Source organism: Pan troglodytes, chromosome 8 (assembly GCF_028858775.2).
Source record: "Pan troglodytes isolate AG18354 chromosome 8, NHGRI_mPanTro3-v2.0_pri, whole genome shotgun sequence".
NCBI classification, from domain to species: Eukaryota; Metazoa; Chordata; class Mammalia; order Primates; family Hominidae; genus Pan; species Pan troglodytes.
In genome coordinates, this window is record NC_072406.2 from 84468475 (window position 1) to 84481719 (window position 13245).

General features: G+C 49.5%; 1 protein-coding gene across 2 annotated transcripts in view; it reads right to left on the bottom strand.

The window, feature by feature from the left end:
• The window catches only part of ASCC1 (activating signal cointegrator 1 complex subunit 1), a 173027-nt gene extending 160488 nt beyond the window's left edge, over positions 1–12539 (bottom strand). Inside the window, exon 1 of one of the 2 annotated variants that reach the window (XM_063781888.1) lies at positions 12415–12539. The gene's annotated coding sequence lies outside the window, so the exon portion shown is untranslated. The remainder of the gene's footprint in view (positions 1–12414) is intronic. The other variant, XM_016918526.4, reaches the window with a different exon arrangement.
• Between the last annotated feature and the right edge of the window lie 706 nt (positions 12540–13245).

Genomic DNA, 13245 nt, shown 5'->3' on the forward strand with positions numbered 1-13245 from the left:
TATGCCAGGTACCATAGGTGACCGCAGAGCAGGGGGATCCAAGGCTGAGGGTCCAGGAACATTTCCTTGAAGAAGAGACAGATTTTTAAGCTGAGACCCAAAGGGGAGGGAGATAAATCTGCCAGATGAAGGAGACTGGGAAAAGCGGTTTGGGCAGAACTAACAGTGTTTGTGAAGACCCAGAATTTAGAGAGCACGTGGCTCATTTAAAGAACTCACAGGGCCGGGTGAGGTGGCTCATGCCTGTAATCCCAACACTTTGGGAGGCCGAGGCGGGCAGATCACCTGAGGTCAGGAGTTCGAGACCAGCCTGACTAACATAGTGAAACCCAGTATCTACTAAAAATACAAAAATTAGCTGGGCGTAGTGGCGGGCACCTGTAATCCCAGCTATTCGGGAGGCTGAGGCAGGAGACTCACTTGAACCCAGGAGGCGGAGGTTGCAGTGAGCTGAGATCACACCATTGCACTCCAGCCTGGGTGACAGACCGAGACTCCATCTCAAAAAAAAAAAGAAAAAAAAAAGAAAGAACTGACAGAAGTTTCCTAAGCCTTCTGAACTCCAGCCAACAGGACGATCTTCCAACCCTCACTCTAGGGGAGACCCCAGGCATTGTTGTTACCAGATAGAAAGGAATCTACTGCTTTTTTATGGCCTTTCCCCAGGCCCCAAACCCCGGTCCTGGGAAACAGAAGGAATCCTCAAAAATGGCTGGGGCACACTGAGGCAAGAATGCCATGGGTGTGGTTGAGAAGGTAGCTTCTGGTCCAGATGCTGGAATCCTGGATTAAGACCCTGGGCAAATCACTTCCCACCTCTCTCTAGATCTCAATTTTCATGCTTCATGGATCCTCGGCATTTAGCACAACGTCCAATACTCCAGCTTTTTTGAATTAATGAACGGCTGCAGTTCCCATTTGTAAAAAGATTCCTTGCAATGCTAAGATTCTGGATCTGAGAGCCACAGTCATCCCTGCCCAGGACTCTTTGAGCAACAGAAGCACCATGAAAGGAACCAGCACAGTGCCCAGCACACCCACAGCAAATGTTTGTTGAACGAATGAGTGTTTCCCCTGAAGTCACTATAAGAGCTGTGATCCTTCCTTACTTTTCTCAACAGCTGCTCTGATCTCCAGCACTCCTAGCCCTGTGCAGTTATTGTCACTCACCCACTCCAAGGCAGATGCCAGGTTTCATGAAGGTAAACCCTGGCTCATGCCTTTAGTGCTCTATCCTAGAGGAAAAAGATCTAAGATGACTCTGTATGGAGTTGAGAGGTAGTACAAGAAAGAAAAAGACTAAGAGTTTCAATCTGAAAATTAACACATATCTCATTTTGCACTTTCTGTCTCCCCAAATTCAAACCTGCCAGATGTTCTGTCCCACTCCTGTAAACAACTAAAACTCACCATGGTCTGCTGGCAGAGCTCTGAAATGGGCAAATGCTCCCTGATCCACCATACTGCCTACTTGCCCTGAGCCAGGTGGCTATAGGAAGGGCAAGAGTTCCCAGCTGGGCAAACCCTCAACACATTTTCCCTCTCTCGTGGGTTTCCAGGCTAGTCCGCAGAAGCCTGATTCATCCACAACCGTACCGAAACATAGAATTAATTCCGGCTATACCCTGGGTGAGCTAGGCCATTATGGCAGCCAAACCACCACTCACAGCATAATTTCTATGGGAAAATGTGTTCTGAGCTCCAAGCAACCAAATTATAAGCGGGACATAGGCACACCCAGGCTCGAATCCCAGTTTTTTTTGTTCGTTTGTTTTGTTTTGATTTTGAGATAGCGTTTCACTCTTGTCACCCAGGTTGGAGTGCAGTGGTGCAAATTTGGCTTGCTGTAACCTCTGTCTCCCGGGTTCAAGCGATTTCCCTGCCTCAGCCTCTCAAGTAGCTGGGATTACAGGCGTGTGCCACCATGTCCAGCTAATTTTTGTATTTTTTTAGTAGAGACAGGGTTTAGTATTTTTAGCAGAAACAGGGTTTCACCATGTTGGCCAGGCTGGTCTCGAACTCCTGACCTCAGTTGATCTGCCCGCCTTGGCCTCCCAAAGTGCTGCAATTACAGGCATGAGCCACCGCACCCGGCCTCGAATCCCAGTATTATCACTTCCTAACGATGTGATCATGCGCAAGGCACCAGCCTCAGTTTCTTGCTTTGTAAAAAAACAAAACAAAAACAAAAACAAAAAACAAAAAAAAAACCTCCTTTAGCCCAGGCATGGAGGCTCATGCCTGTAATCCCAACTGTTTGGGAGACCAAGGCAGGAGGAGTTCAAAACCAGCCTGGTCAACATAGAGAGACCCCATCTGTACAAAAGAAAAATTTTAAAATTTAGCTAGGCATGGTGGCACATGCCTGTAGTCGCAGCTACTCAGGAGACTGAGGCAAAGGATCACTTCAGTCCAGGAGTTTGAGGCTGCAGTAAGCTATGATCATGCCACTGCACTTCAGCGTGGGTGACAGAGCAAGACTGTCAAAAAAAAAAAAAAAAAAAAAAAAAAAAAACCAGAATACCGCTTCTAGAAGGTTCTAGTGTATAATAAATAGACACCTGTGAAAAGGCCTCAGCTGCTCCTGGCACACAGGGGCTTTTGCAGAGAGGCCCTGTAGACAAGACCCAGGCAGAGTCCCTCTGAGCGACTTATCCAGCTTTGCATAGGGGCATTACCACTGGACTTGGGCTCAGAGCAAGTGTTTATGAGATAAATGAGGTGCCGTCTCAGAATCACAGAGCACTCCTCTACCTTTGACCTTCTGCAGGCTTTCACTGGCTTCTAAGAGCCAAGAACCTTCTCCGCCCCCACCCAGCTCTCTCTCCCCTGCAATCTCTCCATGAACAGCATTGTTCTAGCTTCCTCTGCTCTGGGTCCTGGGAAGGGGCTTGGCCTCCAGAAGGGGCCAGATGCCCTGGCCTCTCACCCTAGGCCTGGAAGTTAGCCTGGCCTGCTAGCGGGCAGCCCAAAAGAGCCAGCAGAGAACCAGGGCACGCTCCCAGGAACACCAGGGCTGGTAGCAAGCTGACCTCCTCCCGCGGAGGCTGGGGTTTGGCCCCTCCTTCATCTGTTTGTTTCCCTGCTGCAGCCAGAACGGTCTGTACCCGAAGGATGGTGCTAACGGCCAAGGAATCCGTAGGGTCCTAAAGTTCGACCTACTTCCTTTCCTTGCCCTTGTTCCCCAAATTCAGGGTTTCCTGGCCATGGGCTTGTTGTCCCTTGCCTAGGGTCACTGGCACTGTGGAGATCAATCACCTTGAGTGAGGCCCCCTACACGGCACTGTGCTTCCCCCGGTCCACCCCCCAGGTGCCATGGCCCTGCAGCCTCCTCCCTGGTTCCAGTCCTGTCCATCTGTCAATAGGCCTCCTTCCCTGGCACTGCTCACTGGGTCTCAGTTGTCCAGCCCCCACCCCACCTCCTTACCCATCACCCCCAATCCTGCCATAGCCAAAAAAAAAAAAAAAAAAATTCTTGTGAAAAGAATATAAGCTCATGGTAAAAATCTACCAGTGCAAAAGGTGTAGAAAGAAAAAGTAGGCTGGGCACGGTGTCTCACGCCCATAATCCTAGCACTTGGGGAGGCTGAGGTGGGCAGATCACCTGAGGTCAGGGGTTCGAGACTAGCCTAGCCAACATGGCAAAACCCCATCTCTACTAAAAATACAAAAATTAGCCGGGTGTGGTGGCACAAGCCTGTAATTCCAGCTACTTGGGAGGCTGAGGCAGGTGAATCGCTTGAACCCAGGAGGCGGAGGTTGCAGTGAGCCGAGATCACGCCACTGCACTCCAACCTGGGCAATAGAGTGAGACTCTCTCTGTCTCAAAAAAAAAAAAAAGAAAGAAAAAGAAAAAACTTTTTCATCCCTCTTCAACAGCTTCTCCAGCATCCTTCTAGATGTTTTCTCAGCATGTTTAAAAGTGTGTATCTGCAGAGGAGTGTCCTCTTTTGTCTCCCCTCAGCCTGGGATTATACTGTACAAATTGTTCTGCAACCTGTTCCTGTCACCTCACAGCAGATCTTGGACATCTTTCCAAAATCTACCTCCCTCTTTTTAACACCCACATAATTTCCCATGATTGGGATGTACTGTAATTTATTTAACTGTTTTCCTACCAGAGACACTTAGGTGGTTTTCAGTTTTTGCAATCATGACCTAATTGTTTCCCTGCCTTAGGTCTCCAACCTCCAATCTGCCCTCCACACCACTGCTAGATTCCAATCCCCAATCTGATTTGTCATCCCCAGTATAAACCTCTTCCTGGTGGTAGGGTTATTCACTAGGTGTCTATCGCCCCCATATACCTTAAGCTGCTCAAGACCAGGTGTTGCCTTGGAGCTCCTGGCAAGGAACTCTCCAGACACGTCAACTCAGCACTTTCTGAGCCAGTCTCAGCACTGCCCTGGGGAAATGTATGGAGGTTCGCAGGCCATACGGATACTCATTCTTTTTTTTTTTTTTTTTTTTTTTGAGACACAGTCTCACTCTCTCACCCAGGCTGGAGTGCAGTGGAACGATCTTGGCTCACTGCAACCTCTGCCTCCCAGGTTGAAGTGATTCTCCTGCCTCAGCCTCCCAAGTAACTGGGATTACAGGTGTGCACCACCACGCCCAGATAATTTTTGTATTTTTTTAGTAGAGACAGGGTTTTGCCATGTTGGCCAGGCTGGTCTTGAACTCCTGACCTCAGGTGATTCACCCACCTCTGCCTCCCAAAGTGCTGGGATTACAGGTGTGAGCCACCACGCCTGGCCTCATTCTTTTTTTTTTTTTTTTCATATATTATTATTGGAAACTCTGTGGGCTGGGCTTTTTGTGCAGGGCACCAGGAGATCCAGGACAAAATAGATACAGACCCTGGCCTCTTAGAGCTTGCAGTGTATTGGGAAAGTCAGGCATTGGACATCCACAGAGATAGATGAATGAATGATTACAAAGGGAATTAGTGGTTTGAAAGGAAACAGCAGGGGAGAAGAAGGGATTGCAGGCAACCGGGGAAGCCCCCTCTGAAGAGGTAACAAGCTGCAGTGGAGAGATACCAGCAGACTGTGGGATCTGGTTCCCACACTGGAACCAGATTCTGGACACTTCCCCTTTATTCTCCTCAAATGTACAAGAAGGGGAATCCCCCTTTCAGTTTTAACTTTCTGTGACAATAATAAGTGCTGGCCGAGTTCAGAGGGAGTAGAGTTCCCCACCGCCTGGGAGGGGTCAGGGAGATTTCTTGCTGATTCTACATTGACCTTGAGTCACATGTGGGCTCCAGTTCCATTCAATTCTGGGTCAAACACTTGTTGAGTATATACTGTATATATCCCAACACCGGGACAGGGGTGTGTGTGGGTGTGTTGGGGGGAATTATAGTGGTGGTGGCAGAGGGTAAAGATTTATATAAGACAGCTGGGTGCGGTGCCTCATGACTGTAATCCCAGCACTTTGGGAGGCTGAGGTAGTTGGATTATTAGGGACCAGGAGTTTGAGACCAGCTTGGCCAACATGGTGAAACCCCTGTCTCTACTAAAAATACAAAAATTAGATGGACATGGTGGCACGTGCCTGTAATTCCAGCTACTCGGGATGCTGAGACAGGAGAATCACTTGAACCCGGGAGGTGGAAGTTGCGGTGAGTCAAGATTGTGCCACTACACTCAAGCCTCGGTGATAGAGTGAGACTCCATCTCAAAAAAAAAAAAAAAAAAAAAAAGACTTACAATACATATATTGGGAGGCCAAGGCAAGAGGATTGCTTGAGACCAGGAGTTCAAGACCAGCCTGGTCAGCATAGTGAGACCCTGTCTCTACCAAACATTTTAAAAATAAAAACAATTTTTTTGTTGTTTTAAGATTTAAAATATGTGCCAGGCTTGGTGGCTCACACCTGTAATCCCAGCACTTTGGGAGGCTGAGGCAGGCAGATCATCTGACATCAGGAGTTCGAGACCAGCCTGGCCAACATGGTGAAACCCTATCTCTACTAAAAATACAAAAAAATTAGCTGGGCGTGGTGGTGTGTGCCTATAATCCCAGCTACTCTGGAGGCTGAGGCAGGAGAATCGTTTGAACCCAGGAGGTGGAGTTTGCAGTGAGCCGAGATCCAGCCACTGCACTTCAACCTCAGCATCAAGAGCGAAACTCCGTCTAAAAAAAAAAAAAAAAAAAAAAAAAAAGATTTGAAATATATGACCTCTGAAAGAGTTTACAATCTGATGGAGCATCAGACCCAGGATAGGATCCTTTCAATATTAGCTACTGGGCTGGGCACGGTGGCTCACGCCTGTAATCCCAGCACTTTGGGAAGCCAAGGTGGGCAAATGACCTGAGGTCAGGAGTTCGAAACCAGCCTGGCCAACATGGTGAAACCCCATCTCTACTAAAAATACAAAAATTAGCTGGGCATGGTGGCGGGTGCCTGTAATCCCAGCTACTCAGGAGGTTGAGGCCCAAGAATCACTTGAACCCAGGAGGCGGATGCTGCAGTAAGTCAAGATTGCACCACTGCACTCCAGCCTGGGCGACAAAGTGAGATTCCATCTAAAAAAAAGCTATTGAAGGAGAAGGGAGCAACTCATACTCATGCACAGCTGTGTGATTGAGCGCAGGCTTCCAAGGCACCAGGCCTGGGCTGGACTCGCTACCCTGAATTCTCCAGCAGGGGAACAAGAGGGTTCCCAAACCTGTTCAAGGAGGGCTTCTCAAAGGACCTGGAGCTTAACACAAGCTGGGAGTGTGAGCTGTAGCTATAAGGTGGGAAGCGCATTGAAGAAGAGTAATTGGTGTGAAGGTAGGAGCAAGCTGGAAGGGAAGCCACTTGGGACCCCACAGAAATGGCATCTCACCGGGCACAGGGAATCTGGGAAAGGTAAATTATGGCTGGGCACGGTGGCTCATGCCTGCAATCCCAGCACTTTGGGAGACTGAGGCATACAGATCACTTGAGGCCAGGAGTTTGAGACCAGCCTGGCCAACATGGTGAAACCCATCTCTACTAAAAATACAAAAATTAGCCGGGTGGGTGGCACACACCTGTAATCCCAGCTACTTTGGAGGCGAACCCAGGAGGTAGAGGTTGCAGTGAGCTGAGATCACACTACTGCACTCCAGCTTGGGGGACAGAGCAAGACCCTGCCTCAAAAAAATAAATTAATTAAATTTTTTTTTTAAAAAAAGAGCATGTTAAGGAGTACCGGCATCCGTTTTTCTCAGGGCCAAAGATTTCCTATCCCAGTGGGAGCACCAGATGAGAGAAGAGAAAAATCTGCTGTGACCTCTGCCAGTCTCACTTCCAGGTCTATGTGTCTGTCTTTAGCATGATGAAAATACTGTAAATTATATGCTTATCCTTTGTTGATGTTCTCTTTATGATCCACCTTATGTGGCTGTATATATTTTGCATATCTACATACATATTACTATGCAAAGTTGTATACACAAAGCCATGCATACTGTACTTTATGGAAAATTTAAGAGCATTTCAGATATAATTAGAACCATATGTGTTTTTCCCCTTCTGGGCTGTGGGTGGGAAATGAATCTAGAGCCTGCCCCCGAGGCTTGCGAGGCTGAACTAAGCAGCCAGACTGGCTCTAAAGGCAATGGGGAGCTATTAAAAGGTTTGGAGAGGGAGGTCCTAGTGAGGCTGAACAGAGGTAAAATAAACAGAAAGTTCCAGGCTCTCCTTGCTTCTACTTAAGAAAAATCAGAGCAGTAAATCCCAAACCAGTTCTGCCCACAACTCAAGTGCAGATGAGCATCCCTTGCTCCATCTATGCAGGAAAGCCATAGTGTGGGGCTGTAGGACTATGGAGTCAGCCTCTGCAAGCAACAAGGCTCAGAGGCTGAGGGGCTTCAGGCCCCAGCAAAACCCAGTGATCCTGTTGTCAAATCTGAATGTCATCATCTGCCTCCAGGGCGACCAGCTCTGGATGGGGGTGTCAGGGTCAGGATCCTGTTCCATGTGGCAAGAGCTTGGGGAAGCTGCTGCAGGCCTACTGATGACCTTCTTTCCTGGCCCAGACACTCTTAAAAACTTCCTGGCGAGGGAGGCAACACACCTTATTGTGCAGCCCTCATTGAACGCATCAGCTGCACTAAGTGCTGAAGAAAAGCTCCCATAATAACCATGTGTGATAATAAAAAGATAAAGAGGCAAATAGGTATGTAGGCCAGCTCAAAAATAGCCACCCACCCGCCTGGCCTGGGTAGCCCTTTGTGCCAAGTGGGTAGAAAGGTTTTCCTTGCTTCCCTTCCCAAGCTGATGCCCCCTGCACTTTTCAAGGTTGCCTTAAATACAACTCCTTCCTGCACTAGCTGGGGTAGCCAGGGCAGTAGGGACTGCAGCCCTACAGGGGCAGCCCTGCGCTCCCTCCACCAAATCAATCCTGGGGTCAGAGGGCACAAAGGCTTGGCCTCTCTGACGTGAGTTCTCGGGGCTAAGTCAGGGTTTAGGGTAGTGAGTCACAGACATTCTTTCCCCCTATCCCTTAGGGTTTGCGCACACCCAGGAAGCCTTCCCCTCCCCAACAGAGACCGCTTTGTTAGCACGACCCACCCGGTTGGAGAAGAGTTACAGCCTCAGGGGTGTGAGGGCCTCCTCGGCCTCTCCCTCCCTCCCCCTCTCTCCTCTCTAGGGCTCTCACCAGAAAGGCGCCAACCCTGCGCCCTGCCCCCACCCAGCCGCCGGGGCCCCAAATGCTGAGCTCAGCATCTTCGTGGCCTGGCTGCCCTCCTCCCGGGTAGTGGGAGGAGCCTCCGTCCTCCCGAGGGTGGGCGGGGCCAGAGCCAGCCCCGCCCTCCTCCCCGTTCCCCCTCTCCCTCCATCCCCCTCCCGTTCCTCAGTCGCACGTTCTCCAAGTCACGTCCCCCGCTTCCCCTAGTAGGGGGTCGACGGAGATTGGACCCTTCCCCCAGTCAGCTGCTCTGCATCTGTCACCTCGGCGGCAGCGCTCCCTTGAGGTCGCACCTCCGCTGTGGAGGGAGGCGAGAGCGAGCTGAGGGGGGGGTCTTCCCTTCCCCCATCCCGCTGGCCCCAGACAAGCCACCGCAGACCGCGGCGAAATCAGTTAAGCTCTTGCGTGCACCAGTTCCCGGAGCAGAGTCTGAAAGTTTTTGTGTTTCTGTGCGGCTACTTTTAAGTATAAAAAATTCAGCAGTGGCTCCTGGGTGCCTATGTCAGCGTCTGGCCCTTTGTGGATTACATACGGGACAGCTGGGGTGGGGAAGGGCCCCTCTTCACAGGCAGCAATTCCCAGAGTGGCCTTCCTATGGGACCCCAGAGCTCCCAGGGGGAGGATCCCAGAGGGGGATATGGTAACAGAATCACTGTCACTTCTGGGATTGAGGGTGGCAGCTAAAGGGAAACCCCTCGAGTGTCAGTCGGACTTGCCATTTGAGTCAGCACTGCTAGGTGCTGCTGAATTCTACAGGGGGAGGAAGAACCTGATCAGATAAAACAAGGGCTGACCTAGAGAAAGTCTCTTGGGTCAACATCTTCTTAGCGATAACAGAAGATCACTCCAACTGTTCTACACCCCACCCTACAACATTGACCCCCCGCTTTCCAGCATTTACAGTCCCTTTTAGTTTACAACTAAGAGTATGGGTTGCCTGGGATCAGGAAATGAGCCTAGATGTAGAGTCCTGGCTCCAGCCTTGCTGACACTATGTGACTCACTGCACCTATCTGAATCTCAGTTTTCTCACCTGTGCAGTGACATTGATGAGGTCTGTCCTGCCTACAAACTCTACACACATATATTAGTTGTTGTTTTTTAATTTTTAGTAGAGATGGGGGTCTCACAACTTGCCCCAGGCTGGTTTGAACTCCTGGATTCAAGCAATCCTCCCATCTCCACCTCCCAAATGCTGGGATTACAGGTGTGAGCCAGTGTACCAGGCCAGTATTATGCTGGGATTACAGGTGTGAGCCACCATACCAGGCCTTTATTTTTGTTTTGTTGGTTTGTTTCGTTTTTGTTTGAGATAGCGTCTCACTCTATCACCCAGGCTGGAGTGCAGTGGAATGATCTTGGCTCACCGCAACCTCCGCTTCCCGGGTTCAAGTGATTCTCCTGCCTCAGCCTCCCAGGTAGCTGGGATTACAGGTGCATGCCACCAAACCTGGGTAATTTTTGTATTTTTAGTAGAGACAGGGTTTCACTATGTTGGCCATGCTGGTCTCAAACTCCTGGCCTCAAGTGATCCACTCGCCTCAGCTTCCCAAATCATGTGCTGGAATTACAGGTGTGAGCCACTGCCCAGCCTAAGTCTTTTTTTTTTTTTTTTTTTTTTTTTTTTTGAGACAGAGTCTTGCTTTTTGACCCAGGCTGGAGTGCAGTGGCACAATCTCAGCTCACTGTAACCTCAGCGTCCTGGGCTCAAGTGATTTTCCCACCTCAGCCTCCCAAGAAGCTGGGAATACAGGTATACTCTACCATGTCCAGCTAACTTTTTGTCTCTTTAGTAGAGATGGGATTTCACCATGTTGGCCAGGCTGGTCTTGACCTCCTTGACTCAAGTGATCTGCCCACCTTGGCCTCCCAAAGTGCTGAGATTACAGGCATGAGCCACCATGCCCAGCCTCCAGTTGTTATTTTTATTAACAAAGTTATGAAAATCCTTTAGAACATGTGGAAAAAGACAAAAAGTTATAAGGCTGGGTGCAGTGCCTCACACCTGTAATCCCAGCACTTTGGGAGGCCAAGGCGAGCAGATCGCCTGAGGTCAGGAGTTCAAGACCAGCCTGGCCAACATGGTGAAACCCTGTCTTTACTAAAAATACAAATATTAGCCAGGCATGGTGGCGGGCACCTGTAATCCCAGCTACTTAGGAGGCGGAGGCAGGAGAATCGCTTAAATCCAGGAGACAGGTTGCAGTGAGCCACGATCGAGTCCAGCCTGGGCAACACAAGACTCCATCTCAAAATTAAAAAAAAAAAGTTATGAAAGCCCTAAAAAATATGGAAGTGTGTTTTTTTGTTTGTTTTGGGTTTTTTGAGATGGAATTTCACACTGTTGCCCAGGCTGGAGTCTAGTGGCGCGATCTAGGCTCACTGCAACCTCTACCTCCCGGGTTCAAGCGATTCTCCTGCCTCAGCCTCCCGAGTAGCTGGGATTACAGGCGCCCGCCAGCACGCACGGCTAACTTTTTCTATTTTTAGTAGAGATGGAGTTTTACTATTTTGGCCAGGCTGGTCTCAAACTCCTGACCTCATGATCCGCCTGCCTTGGCCTCCCAAAGTGCTGGGATTACAGACGTGAGCCACCGTGCCAGGCCTGTGCGAGTGTTTTTAGAATCCTGAAGCGCTCCATAAGGGTCAATGATCTTTGTGAGGAGGCTGGTGCGGTGGTTCATGCCTGTAATCCCAGCACTTTGGGAGGCTGAAGGGGGCAGATCACCTGAGGTCAAGAGTTTGAGACCAGCCTGGCCAACGTAGTGAAACCCCGTCTCTGTTGAAAATACAAAAATAAACCGGGCGTGGTAGTGCATTCCTGTAATCTCAGCTACTCGGGAGGCTGAGGCAGGTGAATCCCTTGAAGCCGGGAGTCAGAGGTTGCAGTAAGCTGAGATTGCACCACTTGTACTCCAGCCTGGGTGACAGAGTGAGACTCCACCTCAAAAAAAAAAAAAAAAGATCTTTGTGAAGAGATGGCAAATTGCCAGGTGGGCTGGCAGCTTCCATTTCCTGCCAGCCCAGGTGTTCCAGAGAAAGGCTCAGCATGCAGACCTGGGCAGCTGCCTTTTGCCTAGACTTGAGTTTCCCAAGCCTTTGACTATTAAGGCCACTGGAGATAAAATGCACTTCTGAGTGAGGTTAGAGGCATCGCAGAAGGGTGATGAAGGAGACCAAAGCCAGGGAGAAGAAAGTTCCAGAGGATTGAGTGGGGCCTAACTGCCAGGAGAGAGGGAGATCCTGGAACCTCCTAAGGCTCCCTGCCCTGTCAGTTCCTTGTCCATAAAGTGGGGGAGGTGGGGGGCTGGAAGGAGTACTCTCTTAGGACCTGCTTATCTTAACATTAAAAGATTTTAGCCGGGCATGGTAGCTCACGCCTGTAATCCCAGCACTTTGGGAGGCCAAGGCAGGCGGATCATGAGGTTAGGAGTTTGAGACCAGCCTGGCCAAAATAGTAAAACCCCATCTCTACTAAAAATACAAAAAAGTTAGCCAGGTGTGGTGGCACATGCCTGTAATCCCAGCTACTCAGGAGGCTGAGGCAGGAGAATCGCTTGAACCTGGGAAGCGGAGGTTGCGGTGAGCCAAGATTGCGCCATTGCACTCCAGCCTGGGCAACAAGAGCGAAACTCCATCTCAAAAGAAAAGAAAAAAAGAAAGATTTTAAGGTTCATTCTACTGACAGAAGAATCCTGACAGTGAGAAGGCTGACCCTTCTCTCTGCTGATCTAGCTCTACTCACCCCAGCCCTTTGGGAAACGCAGAGGCTAGACAGGTCCTCCTGGTCTCCTTTCTTCTCTAGAAGGAAAAACAACAACAATAGAGTGAGCTCATTTTGCTGTCCAGACAAATGATGAGCCTGGGTTTGGGCTTTCCCAACTGTGGCAGGTCCTGATCATCTCTGTCATCCCCTGTCATATACTCCCTAGGCTGGTGGAAAAACCCCCATCCCTGCTTCCCCCTTTGTTATATGGATATCAACAATATTTCCATATTGTAAACCAATTGGAAGCCCTCAAAAGGCAAAAGCACTGAAATGGCTGAAATGCCTATTTCTACCTTCTCTGGCAGGCCTCCTGCAGAGAGTCCTATGGGCTAGGACTGGGGTTTGGGGGAAAGCAGCTCCATGGAATGTATTATATCTTTCTCCTTTGCTATGATCCTTGTAGAGGTTGAAGAGGTCTTTGAGATTCTCTAGTTCCGTGTTTTCAAAACTGAGGTATGAAGGCCGGGCTTGGTTACTCACGCCTGTAATCCCAGCACTTTGGGAGGCCGAGGCAGGCAGATTACTTGAGGCTAGGAGTTAGAGACCAGCCTGGCCAACATGGCAAAACCCCGTCTCTACTAAAAATAAAAAAATTAGCCAGGCGTGGTGGCGCATGCCTGTAATCCCAGCTACCCGTGAGGCTGCGGCAGGAGAATCTCTTGAACCTGGGAGGCAGAGGTTGCAGTGAGCTGAGATATCGGCACTGCACTCCAGCCAGGAGGACAGAGCGAGACTCTGTCTCAAAAAAGAAAAAAAAAGTTTTTTTCTTTTTTTGGAGGGAGAAATTAAGTAATTTAACTAGTAAGT